Raw genomic sequence first — 13,347 nt, forward strand, 5'->3', positions numbered from 1 at the left:
AGTTCGCAGAAGTTCTTTATCACTTCATCGCGAGCACTAATCCTGCAGGAGGCCACACTAGGATGATGAAATCTAGCAATAATTATCTATATTTCTTTCATCTTACTGCAGTAGAGTCGTGCCACGACAAGAATAAATGATCCTATCAGAGATGTATGAACATGCGTTTCCGTGTTTAGCAACATGCATGATGCCAATAAATTAGCTTATTTCCTACTTATTTTCCCTGTATCCACAATTTTATGTACAATAATTGCTATATGAGATAGATAAGACTAATGCAAAAACTAAACACAATTGAAATGAACACATGGTACCAACGGGCGCGGTGTGTCGCCGCGCGGGCTATGCTAGTAAGATATTATACCTTCCTGCCCGGGTCTTCATACGCGCTTCAGCATCTTCAGGGCAGTTGACGCAGCAGTGCCAAACAACCTTCTCGACCGATACTTACTTGCGGGCGTCGGCTTACTTGCTACTCTCGGGTAATTTCTCTCCAACGTGCCAAGAAGAATATGAGAGTGCCTTTCAGCTCTCAACTTCTCCGAGCTCCCATCACAAGTATACAGTGGCAAGTCTTTTTTCGGTGTGTAGGGCGGAAAGATCTTCGAAATAAACCGAGCTGTTAACACTGATCCCCATACCGGCAAAAACTGATCTCTTGCATACAGGTGCCTAACCCGTGGTTTCTTCGTCGTGGCCTGTTTAACACGTACATAATCAAGATATCACCGTCAACAACGCACACAGAGCATTCATATTTTAACGTGATCAAACAACATGTACAGGCCCACTTGAGGTTCAAAACAGGCTGCATATGGATTCCTATGTCATCAGCCACGAACAATCAAATAAAAAACAATCTAGGTTAAGCACTTTGATTTACCATTTAGTCTGCAAAAACCGTGTGCTTAACAGCAGGTGCAGACTGTACAAACTACAAGCCCAAGATCCTAAACTCCCATAGACCGGATTTTCCTCTTCTTCTTTTTTTGTTGGTAATTCAGAGTACAAAAAGGAACAAAAATGGCATGTGTGTCCTATGCATACACTTTTACTACAACAATACAAGATCATTTGCACAACATCAGTTCTCTTGATAAAAACTAAAACAGGAGTTTCATCTCTAGCCATCAAAGGACTCTTGAATTTGTACACACACCACTAAAATATGGGATTATCCGTGAAAATGTAGCCTGAAGACTTGAATGTGACTCTCATCATCCAAATGAATATTAACACAATTTTGTCAGTCTCAGCATGTAAACATCAGAAAGAAATTAAAACACAAAACACAAAATTCTTAAAAAAAATGATAATCAGCATCCAGCAAAATAAGAGATAGAAAAATCGAGAGGAACTCAAGTTCAAATATCCTTACATTTTTCTCCTTGGCTTGAGGAGTAGGTGATCCAATGGCTGCCTTGGTCAAACCTGTGCCCCCTGTTTCCCATGACAGAATTATTACAGCCAATTTTGCGAAATTTGTGAAGTAACTTTAACATACCAGGCTGTGAAACACAGATGTACCATGTTCATGTGGCTGTGAAACACAGACGTACCGTGTTCATGTAACACACCATCCGGCCCTCCACAGTCATAGGGGAAGCTTCAAGAGCATATGAAATAAAGAATCAAAATATTGTTAAGTAATCGTCTACAGATACAAGATATAGCAACCATAGAAGCACAAGGCATGAAAAAATCGAACCATTGAAGGTCTTGAATGCAAATATCTTTTCCGAGAGGACCAACATCATAACTTTTGAGAACTGCTGAAACTTTTCCATGGACCTCGTGATGAGATGCCTGCATATTATTCTATAAACCCAGTAACAAAGGTAATTAGGTTTGACTTGTTTTGATTTACTTGATAAGTGTCCAACCCTACTCAACTCATGTGCTATGTTCTAACCTGTTCCATAAACCCAAATGGCCAGGAGTGCCAAAGACTTAAACACTAGATTACCAGTCTACCACTACAGATCTCAAATGTGCTTACAGATAGATGCCAGTACACCTGTATCCGTAATCTTATTAAATCTTCAGGGTTTGAGCTCATGGGGATGTCGATGTTTAGACATGGATGCCCATGAAAAGTAGTTGAGTTGGATCAAAATATCTCTGTGCGTGGTGAAGATGTGGGTGATCGTGACTTTGAAGATGATTATTCATATCATGCTCATGGTGGTGAAGAGAGTAATGGGTTGAGGAGCCCCCCAATGAGTTGGGGAGTGGGATGATCATCAGAATGGCTTTTACTAATTGGGTTGTGATGCCATGCTTGCTACTATCTTGTATTAGTTTATCAGTCTATCAACTTATGCAAGTTGATAATTGCTGCGTTTTGGCCATGCTTGAGTTTTGGTGACACCAACATTTGGTAAGATTGGTATTGTCAAGAAATCAAGCATCTCAAAATAAATAAATAAATTATAGTAACAACAACCTTTTTCAATCAGTAAATAGTACCCAACTACAATATGGAACTAGTTGTCTCTATGGCTTCCCCCGAATAACCGATTTAGTACTATTACTTAGGGAAATACTGATAATGCACATTTTCAGGAGATATTGATTATAAAGATGTCATAGCAGAGAAAATCCAAGAAAAATTAATTAAAAAAAAATCCAAGAAAAAAAAGATGTCTGATGACAATGACGATTTGGTAAAACAAGAAGAAAAAACAGTCAGATACTCTGTTCGGCAGATCACCTGCCTTGCAAGTCAAAAAGAAAAAACTCTGTTCTTTTCGTTATGGTCAGCAAGGGAACTGTTATATAATATTTTCTCACTACGATCAATACTTTAAGGTTCAAAAGCCAAACCATAACATACTAGAATATTAAGATTCGGTAAAACAAGAAAAAACAAATATATGCATCAAATGAAAAGGTGGTACCTCTGAATGAGTTTGAATATGTGCATCAAGAGCTTCACCAGCTTTCAGAATTATCCTAACAAGGAACAACGCATTATAGAAACGTACTTCCTTCTCCTTCCGCTGCTTTGCTGCCTTGGTATTTTTACCAATTTGCAATCCACACCCCTCCCTTATCAGGGAGAATATAGAATCATCAATACGGTTCTTGATCATATCAAAACCATTGAGCTTACGAAATCGCCTTTGAGCTGCAAGGAGAAGAATAGCTGCAGGGACAATCTTCCCATGCTCCATGTACTTCCAGAGCTCATCGACTACATTATCAGTGTGAGCTGCAAGCAATCTAGTGGTGTCCAAGAAGATCTTCTGCATAAGTCACCAACACAGAACAGCTTTCACTTCAAGTGCTTATAGTATACATAACATTGACATCAAACTCTATCAGCAAGCAAAATGAACTTAAAACTTATAATTGCAGAGAAACTTAGACTCATTTCCCATTGATTAAAGAAAAACGGTGCCTCCTGTATTATGGACATAAATACATCAGATGTTTTAAAAAGGTAAACTGTCCATCTCACAAATTGAACTATACAAAATCACAGATTGTCAGTTCTTAAACACTGTTAAGAATGGTGGATTTAAATAACTGGGATGAGCTGAACTTCTTTATTGCTATCATGTAACCAAAGTATGTGAGGAGGGATTTAACACGAACCATCTCAGGCAGGCAAAGCAGATGTATGAGCTTGTAGATGTACCCAACATTCCCCTTCCTGTTGTTCTCGTCAACTAATAGGTTGTCCTCCAGATACTTATGCTGGCAAGTGTTCTCGATGGCAACATGGAGTGGGAGGAGGCCCTCGATGATTTTATTACCCGAGGTGCGCTGATTGGCCGATGCACCATACCGGAACAGTAACTCAACCATTTCGACGGAGAATGACTCTGCAGCTTGGTGGAGGGGGAAGTACCCAAAGCTGGTCATGTAGTTGGGGTTGGCACGTACTCCGCAGAGCTTAGGTGACTTCCCCTCCAAAACAAGATTAGCACAACGCAGGGCATTCTCTAGAATAATTAAGTCAAGGGTTTGTGGAAGATGACAAAACCAGAAACAAAGCACTCCCTGTACTTCTCGAAGATGCGGAGGAAGAGTGGAACACTATCCTTTTGGAGGACTGGCGACAAACGATCGTGTATGCCATAATATTTTATGAGCGTTTCCTAGATGGACCAATCCATGTACAAACAAAATAAAAGGCAATCAGTTCAGTTATCCAACTAACAAAGCATAACAGCAAAATAATTCTACAAAGGCATTTGATGCCATTGAGATTAGGAAAATGTGCAAGTTTTCATCCCTCGACTATTACATATGTAGCTTTCAGAACTAAACTTCTAAACTACCCAAAGTTGAACCCTCCACTATGAAAAGTTCAATACCATGCAACATTCATCTCTCATAATGGTTTCGAGAACAATTTCGAATTACATGGCACCTAAATATGTAGCTCACATTGCAGTTGCACCCACATGTCTAGCATGTCACAAATTTTCTCCATGATATTCCATATGTTTATTTCAACGTTTGAACATAAAAAACTAAATTAAGACAAACAAAAAAATTTGTAAGAGAAAATAGATGTCTCCCTAGTATTTTTGTTTCCATGAAGTTGAGTTATTCCTGCATTTTACATTTTTACAAGTTCTTTAATACAAAAACAGATGTGATTTTCGGAACTTTTTTCTCTAGAACATTTCCTGTTTTCTGAGTTCTTAAAAAATCTATTGAAATTATTACCAATTTTATGAATTGTTTTTAAGGGAACTGATAGCATGGTGGAAACTGGTGGGTGATGTGGCCAACAGGTAGGCGCCACGCCATTGAGAACTGCTTTGGATTGGACAGAACCACTTTAGTGATGAAAACCGCACACTATTGATAGTTGAGGGAGCAACGTCGAGGCGGTTTAGACTTTAGGGTTGAAAGTTACAATCAGATAATAGTTGAGGGATGAAAAACATACTTCTTTACAATGTTACAACATACAAGATAGCATGAAAAACCATTTGCAGGAAAAAGGCAAGAATATTAGTTACATGCCAATCAATAGTCACTCATATAAAATGAACAAGTATTAAAAAATACCTTGGGAGTGCGGTCTGGGGCGATTATATTGGTAGCTCTGGCATCAGCAAGGAAACGCTGCAGTTGAAGCATGTACTGTAAAAAAGGAATTGTCAGTCAAGAACCACCACAAAAATAAGTGTAATAAGAAGAGGGACGAAGTGGGATACATATCAATTGTGCTACTCCCTCCGATCCATATTAATTGACACACACATAGTACAACTTTAGTAATATGGATAGGAGGGAGTAGTTACTTTACCTGCCTCATATGTTGAATAGGACACGTCAAGTCAGCTAATGAGGGGTGAGGAGGAGGATGGGGAGGTTCCCACGGGTCATACTCGTCCGTGGGCGCTCCATCAGTGGTACCTTCACTATTATCTTCTTGATGAAGAGCTTCCACTGCTGCAGTTCCGTGGTCCGTTTGCAGTGACATTGGCTGAAAAGGGGAAGCATGAGATTGAATTACCATGCCAATCCAATTTGCCACCCTGCTGACCAAATTCTAGTGTGCTACAGCTAGACAACATGAAAGAATGCAGAATGCTTGAATGTAATTCAGCAGAGGCTGCTGGGACCTAATCAGCAACTCAGTAGGGTATCCTTTTTCCAAGGAGTTTATTACCCTTTAGCCTTAGGTGCTACAGTAGTTTATTTGAAACGAAGGAACAGAAAAATAACCTTTGACCAAATGCAGCAGTGCAACAATAGATCGGAATAGTGTTGATATCTCAATTGGATCTTCCAAACAAGGTCGCTTCTAGAATGCTAGGACTCTTAAGAATTGGCTAAGCATAAAGATAATAACAAAAAGATCTTAACTATCTACGAGTTCTTTCGTTTTCTCTTGATCTTTCGGATTAGCTTTCCTGCAAATTGTGGGGATTTTTTTCTGTTTCTTTTTATGCGGGATCTTGTTAACTGATCCCTTTATGTACATCACTTTAGTGCATAATGCATTCTCAGGAGGGCTTGCCACTACTGTTTCTGGAAGCGAAATGCAACTGTTCTTTTTTTTTTGAACGGTCACCAACATAAGCCAAGATGCATACCATTTTCATAATGGTTCAAGTTTCAGATACTTGCAGGCAGTATGCAGGTTGGAGAACCAAAGAGAGCTGGCTTTTAGTTTTAGGTACCTGATCTGGAACGGTCGATGGGGCGGCCGACAAGGTAGACATTGGCCCAACTAGAGGCCGCAACACTGACCTGCACTGCACTGCCCGCAAACAAGTTCTCAATGTCAGTAAAATTCTTACTAGGTACTGTACGTACTACTGATTAAACAAAAGAAGCAGCAGATAGCCTGACAGGAGAATGATGATTAAACAGAAGTGTCACGGCCTGATGCAAACCACCACCAGCTGATGGCGACTGGGCGGAAGAAAAATCGCGATGGATTGTTCTGACAAAGGGAGCTTCAACCTCCCAATTCGCTGGACTCTTTGCGTTTGTTCGAAAAGGAAAAAAGGGGATCTTTCTTCCTCTCTTCTTCTACGGCGATGGGGAGGAGAAAGAGAGACGGCGGAGAAGATGCCGACGAAGGGGGACGGCGGGGATCGATATCGCGAGTGGAGTACCTAACTGCGACGGCAGCTGCTGGAAATCCAGAGGACGATTTTCTTTTTCTCCAGGAGGGCGCTACGGTCGCCCGGTCCCAGCAAGCGATTAGTCACCTCCCGAGCCGTCGGATCACACGCACGTGTACGTTCAGGATCAATTCTAGACTCGATCGTGGATCACAAGACGGTTTTGCTAAAGATTAATGCTAGACGTGTTAAGGGCATCTCCAAGCTAAATGCTTGCTTAGGTTTTCCTAAAAAAATGTGTGCTTTGCTTAGGCAATTAAGAAAAGGACGTGTTACGCGTCGGCCGACGAAACTTTTAAAAAATCTGCCTCGTTAGCCGTCAGACCTGGCTTAATCTAGTGGCCGAGCGTCATCGTCTATTTCTGCAACAAAACTTTTGTTATGAAAACCTTTGCAACAGAGATCTTGTTACAGAAACATTTGCAACAGAGGTTGGGTTATAGATTTTTTTTTTTGCAGTAGAGATCATGTTGCAGGAACGCTTAGAGATATTCTTGCAACTTGCAGTGCAATGAATGTCAAGTTGCAGAGAATTTATGCAATAAATATAATGTTGCAGGAACTATTGCTACGGCAGCACCGGCATTTACAACTGAAACTCGAGGAGGCGACAACCACAGACGCCGTTGCTCCTATGGGGCGGCCGCAATGTGGAACGACGAGCGACGACGGACGAGGCTTCAACTGCGGTTGTGCCTCGCAGAGGCAGCAACGACAGGATGGTGCTGCTCAATCTAGAGGGCGCCGCCGATTGACGGAGAACAGGAGGGACACGGGCAGCGGAGCACTTGCTCGCCGGTGACAGCGTCGGCGCATCGGGTAGCGAGTGTTTGTTGCGGAAGAAGTATGCAGGGATGTGTTGCTCAAAAAACAAAAACGTGGTTGTCGTTAGGATGAGAGTGCCCGAGCTGGTTGGCACGAGGCAACGATCGTGAAATATCAGCCAGACTGAACCGGATCATTCCCTTAAGAAAAGGATTTTTTTTTTTTTTTGCATAGCCCTCGTGTACAAGTCTCTGCCTCCAGCTAAAGCAATCTGGAGACGCCTCATGATTTAAAATGAAAAAGGAAAAACGACGCCGTCCTCTTCCCCGGCGCACCATGTAAGGAAGCGCCCCTATATTATGTTGATTCTGTTGCCTTCCTTGTATAAATTCTGGCGCTCGAGATAGCTCCTACCGCTTGTTGATTTGTTTCGTGCTGAAACAAAAGTTAAGGGCATGTACAATGGTTGATAAGATAGTCTTATCTTAAGTTTTGCATGTAATTTAGATATAACAAAAAAAAAGTCTGCAATGGATCATCTTTTAGCCTTATCTTCAATAACTATCAATCCCTAAAAACATGATGAGACATATTGTATTAAAAGATCATCTTTTGTCTTCTTTTAAATAAGAGAAGACCTCATCATTGATCCTACGTGGCACTCTTAAGATAACACCATTGTACATGCCCTAAAGCGTTCGACGACAACTTTCGCTGCGACGGTAGCTATTTTCTTAGTTTCGGCCGGGAATTGAGTCAAAATTCTAGGGAATCGACCCTGGCGTCCGCGCTAAGCGTACGTGTTGTAGATGTGCTAAGAATTTCTATATGAATTTAATGGATTCATTCACGTGGAAGATTTTGATTGGATTTAGTTATTGAACATTTGACTTCTGAGCCATATGACATGCTGCCTCAAAGAATCACACAAGTTGAGTTGCGTTTTATTTTTCACGAGGGTTGTCGCGTGTGTTTTCTATTCGATGTGGGCCGTGGGCGAGTGCTCCTATTTGTTGCATAGAGTGGTGTGGGGCACATAATCACAAACGCCCGACACGGTTTGGTATGGCCCAAAGCGGGGGTGTGAAACACATTTTTTCCTTTTCCCTTTCTATTGTTCTTCTTTCTTTAAACCAAAATTTCAAAATTCAAAAGAATTTATAATAATGTTCACAAATACAAAAAACTATTTATGACTTTTTTGAATTTTAAAGATGTTGTCTTATATAAAAAATGTTCACGACTTTAAAAAATGAATATTAAACAATGTTCCTGAATTAAAAAAATGTTTGCGAATTTGACAAATGCTTCTGTATTAATTTTTTTCATGAAAATAAAAAATATTTCATTTCAAAAAATGTTCCAATATTTTATTTTTCATCAATTTTAAAAAAGTTATGAATTTAAAAAGTTCCTAAATTTGAAAGAAGTTGTTTTATTTTTAAAAAATTATGAATTTTAAAAAATGGTCCTGATTTTCAAAAATTGTTTATGGGTTTGAAAAAGGTTCGCCAATGAAGAAAATAAAAAAAGGAAAAGTAAATAAAATAAGAGATGAAGAACCGAAGAAACCCGAAAAAACTGGTTCAGATAAGGTTCTAGAACCCTTACAAAAAGCGGTGGAATGAACAAATCAAAGAAATTCATAAACGAATGAACGGGCTGACCCATTACCGCGGCGGGGGTTCATGTTTGATTGCTCTACCTAACCCGCACGGGGAATATCATCCCGCCTGTTGGACCGCGTGGCTGTGTTTTTTTTCTCCGTGTGTTGGGAGCAACTAATCCCATAGTGGTCGCTTTCTTGCGCTTGGGAGCGTGTCAAGTGGTGCGCCCAGCCGCCGTCATGTGTTGCGCATTGGTTGTACCGTCGGGATTTTGTTTGCACGTGTATGTGAGTTTTTTAATTACTTTTACTAGTTCTTTTCTAGGTTTTGATGGCAATTTATTTAGGAAGTGATGTTTTTTCACAAGAACCACAACATATGATTCTGCGAGAACCATAATCGTGCTTCTCGAAATGGGAAACGCATAACTGTGCTTCCCTAAAAAAATGAAGAAGCACAATTCTAGTTTTTTTTCCCAACTGTGATTCCCAATTTTTTTTGAAGAAGCACTCTTGGTTCTGGTTTTTGGATTTACATTCTTTTGGATTTTGATCTTTTTTCAGCTTTGGTTTTTTTCTGTTTCCATTTTTATTTTAGTCCTAATTTTTTTTCCGTTTCTCCTGTGAATGTTTTCATCCAAATCCAAACCAATTAATATAAGATGTAGTTTCAAAGATCTTGACACAAGAAATTCAATGATGAAAACATTTCGTGATTTGGACGCACGGTTCAAAAGTTAATTTTTTAAAACAATAATTATACGAAAATGACAAAACTCCCTTGTAGCGACAAATGGCATACATGTATTGCGTCGCTTGTAAGTAGTAGAGAAGGTGGGAATGATCTTTGCAAGCATGCCCTTGATTAGTGATTTCGCTGTTTGTTGGGGTGTTGGGGTTTTCACCTCCTAACAACAATTGGAGGCGCATGTATAAGATGCCAACCAGCCCAGCCTTGTGCTGCTGTGTAACATCCTCGATGCGACTATAGCTCCCACGTGTCGAGGCACGACTTAGAGATATAATCGCATTGAAGGCATATGTCGCAAGTCAGGCAATCTTCACAACATCCCATGTAATATAGATAATAAAAGGGGGAGATAACATAGTTGGCTTATACTCGCCACGTCAATCAAAGTACATAAATAACATTACATCATTCAAACACTCATGGCCCGACTACGGCGCCAAAATAAAAGACAACCCAACATGCGACACGGTCCCGATCACCCCCAACTGGGCACCACTACTGATCATCAAGAAAGGAAACATAGTATCGTTGAGAGTCCTCGTCGAACTCTCACTGAGCTCGAGCGCGTCACCTGGAGCGGAATCATCAGGTCCTGCATCTGGTCTAATAGTAATCTGTGAGCCACGGGGACTCAGCAATCTCGCACCCTCGCGATCAAGACTATTTAAGCTCAGTAGGTAAGGCAAGGTAAATATAAGTGGGGCTGCAGCAAGCGACTAGCATATACGGTGGCTAACCTGTTCGCAAAAGAGAGCGAGAAGAGGAGGCAAAGCGCGAGCGAGAATCTAGAGAACAACCTGCGCAAGCATTACTCCAACACTGTGTCCACTTCCCGGACTCCGCTGAGAAGAGGCCATCACGGTAACTCACACTGTTGATTCATTTTAATTAAGTTAAGGTTCAAGTTATCTACAACTGGACATTAACAAATTCCCATCTGCCCATAACCGCGGGCACGACTTTCGAAAGTTCAAATCCCTGCAGGGGAGTCCCAACTTAGCCCATGACAAACTCTCACGGTCAACGAAGGAATAGACCTCCTCCCGAGACGTTCCGATCAGACTCGGTACCTCGGTTCTTCAAGACACTTCGACAGGTTAAAACTAATCCAGCAACACCGCCCGAATGTGCCGACAAATTCCGATAGGAGCTGCACATATCTCGTTCTCAGGGTACACTCAGATTGTCCAAACTTCCGGTAGGCCAGCCCAGAGTTGCCCCTGGTGGCCACCAGCGGCTGACGAGGTGGACCAACACTCAGAGGAGCACTGGCCCGGGGGGGGGGGGTTAAAATAAGATGACCCTCGGGCTCCAAAAACCCAAGGGAAAAGAGGCTAGGTGGCAAATGGTAAAACCAAGGTTGGGCATTGCTGGAAAATCTTTAATCAAGGCGAACTATCAAGGGGTTCCCATTATAACCCAACCGCGTAAAGAACGCAAAATCCGGGAACATAACACCGATATGACGGAAACTAGGGCGGCAAGAGTGAAACAAAACACTAGGCGAGAGGCCGAGCCTTCCACCCTTTACCAAGTATATAGATGCATTAAGATAACATGGCAATATAATGATATCCCAACAAGTAAATAAATGTTCCAACAAGGAACGGTCTCCAATCTTCACCTGCAACTAACAACACTATAAGAGGGGCTGAGCCAAGCGGTAAATAGCCAATCAACGGTTTGCTAGGACATGATGGGTTAGAGGTTGTACATGGCAATATGAGAGGCTTGAAAGCAAAAGTTAGGCATCGTAGCATTGACATAGCAAAAGAGCGAGCATCTAGCAAAGCAAAGATAGTAGTGATTTCGAGGGTATGATCATCTTGCCTGCAAAGTTGTCAGAGTTGCCTGGATCCTCGAAAGCAAACTCAACGGGCTCCTCGTTAGAGAACTCGTCTCCCGGCTCTACCCAAACAAGACAAACAAGTAAACGGAACACAATCAACCACGTGCAAAGCTCAAACAATATGATGCAAAGATGGTATGCTATGCGGGATGTGACAGGGAATGCATGAATCTGGCCTCAACTTGGAATTCCAAGTGTGCCACTGAAAGATGAGATGAAATCGCTTGAAAACGATATGAAGAACGCCGGAATTGGAGTTACGGTTTGGAAATGGCAAGCGATTCAAATATGACACCGGTCTGCGATTTACAGCAAGTAGCCATCTAAATGCAATGAGATGAACATGCTACAGCACTCAAACATGACAAAACAAATACATGGCAGGGATGCATTCAAGATACTTAACAAAAGTCTAGCACTGAGCTACGGCCAATTCATCCACTAACAGGTTCAAACAAGCATGGCAAAAATGCATATGGTAAACAGATTTCAGACTTAGTAAAATTAACACTTGTCTGAAATCTCAGATCAGGTAGCACTCTTTGGACCAACAAAACTACATGCTACAGGACCTGAACATGACAAAGTAAAACATGACATGGAACTACTCAAAAAGCTTAACAAAAGTCCCTTAGTGACCTTGAGCCAAAAGGATCAGAAAACATATTAGCAAGCATGTGAACATAGCAAAAGCATAATCAGTTTTCAGACTTAGTGAAAACTGGCACATGCTGAAACATATCTCAAGTAGTCATGTTTACGAGCTCGATGCACTCACTACGGAGCAAGTCATGAAAAGATAAGCATACATCCATTAAGAATACACAAAAAGCAAGCTAGACATGGCAAGAACAATAACATAGCATGCACGGATCAACTACGACATCATCGACAAAATTGCTAACAAGTAGACAATCTGCCCGGAATCACGAAGTAGCAAAAGTAGAGCTCGACTGACTCAAGCTAGGGTGCTCCATAATTGCAAACAAAGGCATGGATGGATAGAGCACTACAAGATTAATAAAACATCCTTACTGATCATCCCCAAAAGAGGCACGGATCACTAGAAAACAACATGAACATATGGCAACATGAGATAAACAGGTCAAGGACTTAGTGGAAATGCTAAGTCCCTGAAATCAGCATTACCAAGTGCCTCACTTTGCAAGCTTGTGCTAGTCACCACACACATCACAAAAATACATGGGTTGCACCTCTGGAAAGATGGCAAAACCCTTAACAAAACACATGTAGAGCTCATGGGCATATCATGCACACAATAATCATGGCAAAAATGACAAATATCTAAATAGAGTAGCAGATCTGACAATTATCTCAAGTAGCACTCTTCTAACAGCATTTCGGGCATCAAGATGAATTCAAATGAAAATAATGCAATGGAATGAAATGATGTACTCTTTGAGGCGAACATTTTGATATGCTATATGCCCAAAACGAAGCTACGGATGCAAAGTTACGATGTAATGAACATGAGCAAATAATTCTGGGACTTAGAGAAAAAGGTCAACCCCTAGGGTTTGAATCCGGATCTGAGATCCGATCCGGCGTGCACGCGGCCTGAGGACGGCCGGAAGTCCTGTAGCGCCGGAGTTGACGATGTTCGCCGGAGTTGCGAGGACGGCGCCGGACTTGTCGAGGGGACGCCGGATCTGGCCGGGCGGCGCGGGGCGACGAGGGGAGCGTGGTGGAGGTGGCCAGGCGCGGGCGGCGCGCTGCTCCGGCGAGGAAGGTGCGGCGGCACCCGGGCGGC

General features: G+C 41.7%; 1 pseudogene; it reads right to left on the reverse strand.

The window, feature by feature from the left end:
* Positions 1-263: 263 nt before the first annotated feature.
* Positions 264-5,422, reverse strand: LOC119363644 (annotated as a pseudogene).
* Positions 5,423-13,347: the final 7,925 nt, after the last annotated feature.

Source organism: Triticum dicoccoides, chromosome 1A, assembly GCF_002162155.2.
Source record: "Triticum dicoccoides isolate Atlit2015 ecotype Zavitan chromosome 1A, WEW_v2.0, whole genome shotgun sequence".
Classification (NCBI taxonomy): Eukaryota; Viridiplantae; Streptophyta; class Magnoliopsida; order Poales; family Poaceae; genus Triticum; species Triticum dicoccoides.